Source organism: Bison bison, unplaced genomic scaffold, assembly GCF_000754665.1.
Source record: "Bison bison bison isolate TAMUID 2011002044 unplaced genomic scaffold, Bison_UMD1.0 scf7180017864492, whole genome shotgun sequence".
NCBI lineage: Eukaryota > Metazoa > Chordata > Mammalia > Artiodactyla > Bovidae > Bison > Bison bison.
Window position 1 is genome coordinate 5963551 of NW_011495051.1, and position 9855 is coordinate 5973405.

Below are 9855 nucleotides of genomic sequence, written 5' to 3' on the forward strand. Positions count from 1 at the left end.
CTTAGTTGCTTCTCGGCATATGGGATCTTCCCGGACCAGGGATGGAACCCAGGTCCCCTGCATTAGCAGGTGGATTCCGTACCACTGAGCCACAAGGGAAGCCCACCTCCCTGGCTTCTTGAACTGAGAAAAATGATCAATTACTTTTTCAACCTGATGGCCATTTCCTGATCCACTTCTCAGGGGCTTCTATCTCTGTGCTGTGTTTCAGAGGGCACAGAATACACCCAAGGCTCTTAGAAACTCCTGTAGTGAACAAGCTACAAAAGAGTTTCTCCAGGAGCCTGGAACTGACCCTAGACTATATCCTAAAAACTGCTCTGTGGAATATGCCTTTGTTCCAGCAATAATTTATCACCATGATGAATTGTTTCTTTGGCACCTGTTTTGCTCTGGCTGGGGCTTCCCTCATTCAAATGGTAAAGAATCTACCTGCAATGCAAGAGACCAGGTTCTATCCCTGGGTCAGGAAGATCCCCTGGAGAAGGGAATGGCTATCCACTCTAGCATTCTTGCCTGGAGAATCCCACAGATTCTATATAGTCCATGAGATCACAAAGAGTCGGACACCACTGAGCATGCACCATGAGGATCTTTTTAAAAAGGCAATTTCGAGGCTTCCTTGGTGGCCCAGTGGTTAAGATTCCGCCTTGCAATGCAAGAGACAGTGGTCTGATCCCTGGTCTGGGAAGATTCCACATACCATGGGGCAACTGACCCTTGTGCTACAACTACTAAGCCTGTGCACCCTGGAGAGAATGAGAAGCTCTCGCTTGCCACAGCTAGGAAAAGCCCACATGGAGCAACAAAGAACCAGCGCAGCCAAAAATAAAGAAAGAAATAAACTGAAGCCACTGAGCAGCAGCAGCAAATCTGTTCCGTTCAGTCGCTCAGTTGTGTACGACTCTGCGACCCCGTGGACTGCAGCATGCCAGGCTTCCCTGTCCTTCACCATCTCCCAGAGCTTGTTCAAACTCATGTCCATCGAGTCGGTGGTGCCATCCTACCATCTCACTCTCTGTCGTCCCCTTCTCCTCCTGCCTTTAATCTTTCCCAGAATCAGAGTCTTTTCAAATAAGTCAGTTCTTTGCATCAGGTGGCCAAAGTATTGGAGCTTCAGCTTCAGCATCAGTCCTTCCAATGAATATTCAGGACTGATTTCCTTTTGGATTGACTGGTTTGATCTCCTTGCAGTCCAAGAGACTCTCAAGAGTCTTCTTCAACACCACAGTTCAAAAGCACCAATTCTTCAGTGCTCAGCTTTCTTTATGGTCCAACTCTTATATCCATACATGACTATTGGAAAACCATAGGTTTGACTAAACAAACCTTTGTCAGCAAAGTAATGTCTCTACTTTTTAATATGCTGTCTAGGTTGGTCATAGCTTTTCTTCCAAGGAGTAAGCGTCTTTTAATTTCATTCCTGTAGTCACCATCTGCAGTGATTTTGGAGCCCAAGAAAGTAAAGTCTGTCCCTGTTTCCATTGTTTCCAGGTCTATTTGCCATAAAGTGATGGGACCAGATGCCATGTTCATTGTTTTTTGAATGTTGAATTTTAAACCAGCTTTTTCACTCTCCTCTTTCACTTTTATCAAGAGGCTCTGTAGTTCCTCTTCGCTTTCTGCTGTAAGGTGGTGTCATCTGCACATCTGAGCTTATTGATATTCCTCCCGGCAATCTTGATTCCAGCTTGTGCTTCATCCCTCCCAGCATCTCGCATGATGTACTCCGCATATAAGTTAAATAAGCAGGGTGACAATATACAGCCTCGAAGTACTCCTTTCCCAATTTCAAACCAGTCTGTTGTTCCATGTCCAGTTCTAACAGTTGGTTCTTGACCTGCATATAATTTTCTCAGGAGGCAGGTAAGGTGGTCTGGTATTCCCATCTCTTTAAGAATTTTTCAGTTTGTTGTGATCCACACAGTGTATAAAATACACACAGAGGAAAAAAAAAAAGATAATCATGCAATTTTTTTTTCCTGAACCACTTCAGGATATGTTGCAGACTTGATTCTGCTGCAGACTTGATTAGTGCTTTTACTAAGAACAAGGACATTCACTTATGTAACTGCAGCACAGATAGCAACTTGAGGAAGTTTGACCCTGACATAATGCTATTATCTAATCCATGGTCCAGATTCCAGTTTCATCAACTGTGCCCTTTACAGCAATGTTTTATCTCTGGTGTTCCATCCAGGATCACATGGTGAATTTCCTTGTTGTGTTTCCTTAAGTATTAGTCACCTCTGTCGTGTCTGACTTTGCGACCCCATGGACTGTGCCCGCTAGGCTCCTCTGTCCATGGGATTCTCCAGGCTAGAATACTGGAGTGGGTAGCCATTCCCTTCTCCAGGGGATCTCCAGGGATTGAACCCGAGCCTCCTGCATTGCAGATGATGTCTTTACCATCTGAGCCACCAGGGAAGCCCCAAGAATACTGGAGTCGGTAGCCATTTCCTTCTCCAAAGGATCTTTGCAACCCAGGGATTGAACCAAGGTCTCTTGCACTGCAGGTGGATTCTTTACCATCTGAACCACCAAGGAAGCCCAAAGTAGGATCTTGCTGTTTATCCATCCTATATATAACAGCTTGCATCTGCCCAGTCCACCCCTCTCCCACATCACTCCCCCCTGACAACCACAAGTCTGTTCTCTTTGCTCTATATTTAACCACTTAACTTTTTTTTGTGACGCAGCAGGTGGGATCTTAGTTTCCCGACCAGGGATCGAACCCAGGCCACCTGAATGGGAAGCTTGGAGTCTTAACCACTGGCCTGCTAGGCAACCCCTAACCACTTGACTTTAGTATTGGGTGATTGATGCTGTAATGGGAAACCCAGAAGGTGGCAGAGAAGGGGCCACCCCCAGCAGGAAAGGCTTTTGGTGGGGGGCAGGGGGCAGCTGAGACTGAGGATAAGATTATCCAGACAAAAAGTGTCTGGAGTGAGTGACCCAGATTGGGGAAGACAGTGAATAACGCACTGTAGCCTGGGATGTGTGTCTGTTTTTTCCTGGACCAGGTCAGAGGGACATTGGGACTCTGTGTGTAGACATCCTAAAAGAAGCTGCAGGGTCTCTGTCCAGGAACGGCCCCCTCACCACCTTTCCTGTCAGAATCTAGTCACATCCAGGTCACCAGGGAAAGTCAGCTTTAGGGCAGGAGGCTCAGACCAAAAAGGATGACTCAGATTCTGGGCTGAGCCTCCACAAAGAAATGGCGTGGACTCTGCCCAAGTCATTCTTCCCACCTCCTCTCGCCTCCCACCCAGTCCTGTTAGCCAAGGTGCTTGCGTGCGTGTAAACCTACAACTTTGGACCCCAGGGCAAACAGCCCTGAACTCCCTCAGGAAAGAATAAGTGCAACAGGGCACATTAACTTAGCATTCACCTTGATCCCATTAGGCACATGCATAGTCCAGTCTTTTGTCACTCTCAAATCAGCCCTGAAAATGAAAGTGTTCCTTTCTCTTTTGGACTGACCGGAAAGTTGTGAGGTTCTGAAATGTTCACATACTTGACTGAAGACAGCTTGGAAAGGCCAAGATTTGAAACTTGTTCTCTCAAGTTCCTAACTAATGAATCTTAATTTTTTAAAAAATCTTGCCTGTTTTTGTAAGTTACGGGTTTCCCTGGTAGCTCAGCTGGTGAAGAACCTGCCTCCAATGCTGGAGGCCCCAGTTCGATCCCTGGGTTGGGAAGATCCCCTGGAGAAGGGAAAGGCTACTCACTCCAGTATCCTGGTCTGGAGAATTCCATGGACTGTATAGTCCACGGGGTCCAAAAGAGTTGGACATGACTTTCACTTTCACTTTGTAAATTACAGTTTTGAATGGGTGAGGCATTAGTATTGTGCCAAGCCCCAAAAGTCTAAAAACCATAGCCAGAAGGACTTCTTTGGTGGCCCAGTGGCTAAGACTCCGTGGTCCCAATGCAGGGGGCCGGGGTTCCAGCCCGGGTCAGAGAACTAGACCCCGCATGCCGCAGCTAAGAGGCTGCAACTAAGAGCCCACATCATGCCTCAGCTAAAAGACCCCACCTACCACAACCATAATAAAAAGATCCTGAGTGTCATATGTCGCAAGTGAGGCCCAGTGCAGCCAAATAAATATTTTTAAAAATAAAAAATCAAAACCCATAGCTGGAAAAGTCTCCCTTTCCTTAATCATGTGTTCACCTGAAACTTTGTTCAAGAGTGTTTATTCAGGTTTATTCATAATCATTTTTGAAGTTCTTTGTGGGTCTAAACATATTTCTTTTCAAAACTTCAAAATTGTTATGGACTGAATGTTTGGATTCTTTTAAAATTCATATGTTGAGTGCAATGAGCGAAAAAGATTTACTGTATAGCACAGGGAACTATAGTCAATAGTTATCTTGTAACAAACTATAATGAAAGATAATTTCAAAAATAATATGTGTATGTGTATAACTGAATCACCTTTCTGTGTACCCGAAACATTGTAAGTCAACTATACTTCAATAAAATATAAATATTAAAAAATTTAATTCATATATTGAAGCCCTAAACCCCCAATCTAATGGTAATTGGAGGTGGGGACTTTGGGAGGTGATTAGGTCATGATGGGGCTTCCCAGGTGGCTCAGTGGGTAAAAGAATTCTGCCTGCAGTTCAGGAGACACAGGCTGACATGGGTTCAATTCCTGGATGGGGAAGATCCCCTGGAGAAGGGCATGGCTACCCACTCCAATATTCTTGCCTGGAGAATTCCACGGACAGAGGAACCTGGAGGGCTACAGTCCATGGAGTCACAAAGAGTCAGATATGACTTAGCATAGCACAGCAATCTGTACATACTTCAGGTGCACGATCTAACCAACTTTGACCTATGTAAACACCCGTGACTCTATCAGCATAATAAAGGTAATAGAAATCTCTATCACAGCCCAAAGTTTCCTTGTCCCTCTTAGGAAGCTCCCACTGGCTCCTCCCATCTTCTCCAGATAACCACATCCTGCTTTCTGTCACTACAGATAAGTTTGCATTTCCTAGAATTTTATATAAATGGAATCACATAGAATGAACTCTTTTTTTTTTGGTCCACTTTTTTTTTTTTCATTCAGCATGATTATTTTGAAAGTCATCCAGTACTCTTGCCTGGAAAATCCCATGGACAGAGGAGCCTGGTGGGCTGCAGTCCATGGGTTTGCTAAGAGTCGAACACTACTGAGCGACTTCACTTTCACTTTTCATTTTCGTGTATTGGAGAAGGAAATGGCAACCCACTCCAGTGTTCTTGCCTGGAGAATCCCAGGGACGGGGGAGCCTGGTGGGCGGCTGTCTATGGGGTCGCACAGAATCCGACACGACTGAAGCGACTTAGCAGCAGCAACAGCATGTTGCAATGTGTATCAATAGTATGGTTATTTTTAATGTCTATATGGATAAACCAACAAATGAAATCCATTCATCTGTTGAAGAACATTTGAGTTGTTTCTGGTCTTCATTTATTAAAAATAAAAGCTTCTGGGACTCCCCTGGTGGTTCAGTGGTTCAATGGTTTCATCTTCCAATGCAGATGGTGTGAGTTCAATCCCTGGTTGGGGAGCTAAGATCCCACATGCTTCATGGCCAAAAACCAAAACATAAAATAGAAATTGTAACAACTTATATTGTAAAATATTGTAACAAATCCAGTAGAGACTTTAAAAATTGCCCACAACAACAAAAATCTTTTTAAAAATACAGCTCCTATGGACAACTCACATCCAACTTTCAAGAAGTTTTTTTTTAATTGAAGTATATTTTATTTACAATGTGTTAATTTCTGCTGAACAGCAAAGTGATTCAGGAATATATATATATATATTCTTCTTTATATTCTTTCCATTATGGTTTATCATAGAACACTGAATATAGTTCCTGTGCTGTGCAATAAGACCTTGTTCTTTATCCAGGCTATATATCATAGTTTGCATCTGCTAATCCCAAACTCCCAATCCTTTCTGCCCCCTTGGCAACCTCAAGTCTGTTCCCTATGTTTGTGATTCTGCTTCAGTTTTGTAGATAAGTTCATTTGGATCTAATTTTAGCTTCCACATATAAATGATATCATATGGTATTTGCCTCAGTTTCTGATCTGCTTCACTTAGTATGTGAATCCAATGTCAGGTACAAGTTTTTGATGGAATAGTGCTTTCATTACTCTCGGAGAAAAAAAATTTAATTAAAAATTTTAATTTCAATTTCCCTAGTACTCCTGTCCTTTAGCCATCCAGTTCCCCTTATACATATTCATAATCACTGGCAATAGTAAGTATATATATATTTATATCACCGAGTCACCTTTCTGTAACCTGAAACTAACACTACATTGTAAATCAACTATAATTCAATTTAAATAATAAAGACCAAAAAAAAATTCTTCTAGGTTTTAAGTCACAGAAAATCTTTATTGCAAGGTAAGATTTTCCTTTTCTACTCTGTTGCAGAACATTTATGGTTTTATTTTCATGCTTAGTTATTTGATGCAAATTACAACATCTTACAGCTCTGAAATTAAAACATGCTTGCTCCTTGAAAGGAAAGCTATGGCAAACCTTAATAGCATATTCAAAAGCAGAAACATCACTTTGCCAACAGAAGTCCATATAGCCTAAGCTATGGTTTTTCCAGTGGTCATGTATGGATGTGAGAGTTGGACTATAAAGCTGAGTGCCGAAGAATTGATGCTTTCGAATTGTGTTGCTGGAGAAGACTCTTGAGAGTCCCTTGGACAGCAAGGAGATCAGACCAGTCAATCCTAAAGGAAATCAGTCCTGAATATTCATTGGAAGGATTGATGCTGAAGCTCTAGTACTTTGGCCACCTAAAGCAAAGAGCTAACTCACTGGAAAAGACCCTGATGCTAGGAAAGATTGAAGGCAGGAGAAGAAGGGGGTGACAGAGGATGAGATGGTTGGATGGCATCATCAACTCAATGGACTTGAGTTTGAGCAAACTCCAGGAGATGGTGAAGAACAGAGGAGCCTGGCATACTGCAGTCCATGGGGTCACAAAGAGTCAGACATAACTTGACAGCAACTGAACAACAATATCTTAATGAATCAATTACATCACTTCCCTAACCAGTGATTTATTGTAAGTGACTGGCTCACAGTCTGGAAACAACCTAAGTGTTCCAGCACGAGAGTATGGCTATCCAGTGTAACGCGCCAAACCCACTTTCAAATGGCAAATTATTTCAAGGAAGTACTTAGTGACCTCTGAGAAATATAGGCTGTGTTAAGTAAGAAATTCAGTGTGTCCAGTAACATTCCAATGTTTCTTTCTTTTTTTAAAAGTTAAAGTACAGCTAATTTACAATGTTATATTACTTTAAAGTGTACAGCAAAGTGATTCAGTTCCAATGTTTCTTTTTAAACATGTTTATGAGAAAAGAGGCTGGTGAGAAACACAGAAATGGATTAACAACCTCAGGCAGGATGTCTGTGGGCCTGTTCATTTATTCATGAAGATATTTGTTCATGTTCGGATTACAAAAGGAGGCAGTTCTGCATCTCTGCTTGACAGTGCCCATCACCACTGATGAAGTAACCTTGCTGAAAAATCAAACTTGAATCTAAAAAAAAATCTCTAGAATGTCCAAAATCCAAAATAGTAGCAATGAGTCACCTGTGGCTGTCAGACACTTGAAAGGTGGCCATTCCAAGTTGTCATGTGATGTGTTCTAAGTATAAACAACACATCACGTTAGGAAGACTTGGTTAAAAAAAAAAAAAAGTAAAATATCTAAGTTTTTTATATGTATTGCATGTTGAAATCATCAAATTTTGGGTGTGTTAGATTGAAATTAATGATTAAACTAAAGAAAGAAAATAAAGAGAAAGACAAATACCATATGATTTCATTTATATGTAGAATCTAAAATATGACACAGCTTATCTATGAAACAGAAACAGATTCACAGACATAGAGACAGACCTGTGGTTGCCAAAGGGGAGGGGTGGGCGAGGGATGGATTGGGAGTTTGGGATTAGTGGATACAAACTCTTATGTACAGGTTGGGTAAACAACATGTTACTGCATAGCACAAAGAACTGTATTCAATATCCTATGATAAACCACAATGGAAAAGAATATGAAAAAGGATATATATGTATGCATAACTGAATCACTTTGCTGTAGAGTAGGAATTAACACATCATAAATCAGTTATATTTCAATACAATTAATTATTAAAAATGAATAAAACTGGGACTTCTCCGGTGGTGCAGCAGATGGGAATCTGCCTGCAGTGCAGGGAACACGGGTTTGATCCCTGGCCCTGGAAGATCCCACATGGCGCTGAGCCACGAAGCCTGCTGGCCGCAACTACTGAGCCCATGTGCTACAGCTGCTGAAGTCGGAGTGCCTGGAGCCCGTGCTCCGAAACTAGCCACTGCAATGAGAAGCCTGAGCTCTGTGATGGAGAGAGAAACTAGAGAAAGCCCAGGCAAAAGAAAGGAAGACCCAGTACAGCCGAAATAAATAAATAGTTATAAATGACTAAAACAAATTTTGTCTTCTTTAATTTACTTTTTAGAGTGGCTACTAGAAAAATTTAAATTAAACTTGTGATTCGTATTTGTGGCTCACCTTATATTTTTATTACACAGCATTGGTCTAGATCTAGACCTAGATCCAGCTGCCAATGTTTACAAAATACAGAAGACAGGGGAACATCTTAAAGGACACCAAAGGGGTGGGGTCAGCCCAATCCAAACTGTGAGAGATATTAGCGGACAAATCTTTTTTTCTTTTTAAGCAAAAAACTAAAAACAACAAAAAGATGGTGAGACAATTTTTAGTTTCAGTCAAGGTACACTTCAACAGTCTGTAAACCAAGAACTTCTAGATGTTCAAGCTGGATTTAGAAAAGGCAGAAGAACCACAGATCAAATTGTCAACATCCATTGGATCAGAGAAAAAGCAGAGAGTTCCAGAAAAACATCTACTTCTGCTTTATTGACTACGCTAAAGCCATTGACTATGTGAATTACAACGAACCGGAACATTCTTAAAGAGATGGGAATACCAGACCACCTTACCTGCCTCCTGAGAAATCTGTATTCAGGTCAAAAAGCAACAGTTAGAAGTAGACATGAACTGTTTATAATAGCCAGGACATGGAAGCAACCTAGATGTCCATCAGCGGATGAAGGGATAAGAAAGCTGTGGTACATGTACACAATGGAATATTTCTCAGCCATTGAAAAGAATACATATGAATCAGTTCTAATGAGGTGGATGAAACTGGAGCCTATTATACAGAGTGAAGTAAGCCAGAAAGAAAAACACCAATACAGTATACTAACGCATATATATGGAATTTAGAAAGATGGTAATGATAACCCTGTATGCGAGACAGCAAAAGAGACACAGATGTATAGAACAGTCTGTTGGACTCTGTGGGAGAGGGAGAGGGTGGGATGATTTGGGAGAATGTCATTGAAACATGTATATTATCATATGTGAAACGAATCGCCAGTCCAGGTTCAATGCATGATACAGGATGCTTGGGGCTGGTGCACTGGGATGACCCAGAGGGATGGTGGGGAGGTAGTTGGGAGGGGGGTTCAGGATGGGGAACATGTATATACCCATGGCGGATTCATGTTGATGTATGGCAAAACCACTACCATATTGTAAAGTAAAAAAAAAAAAAAAAGAAGTGGACATGGAACAATGAACTGCCTCCAAACTGGGAAAGGGGTGCGTCAAGGAATTTTTAGTTTAAAAGAGATTTAATGGCAATTTTAAAAAATACTTATTTATTTGGCTGCACCAAGTCTTAGTTGAGGTATACAGGAGCTTTTGCTGTGGCATGTGGGATCTAGTTCCCTGAATAGAGAT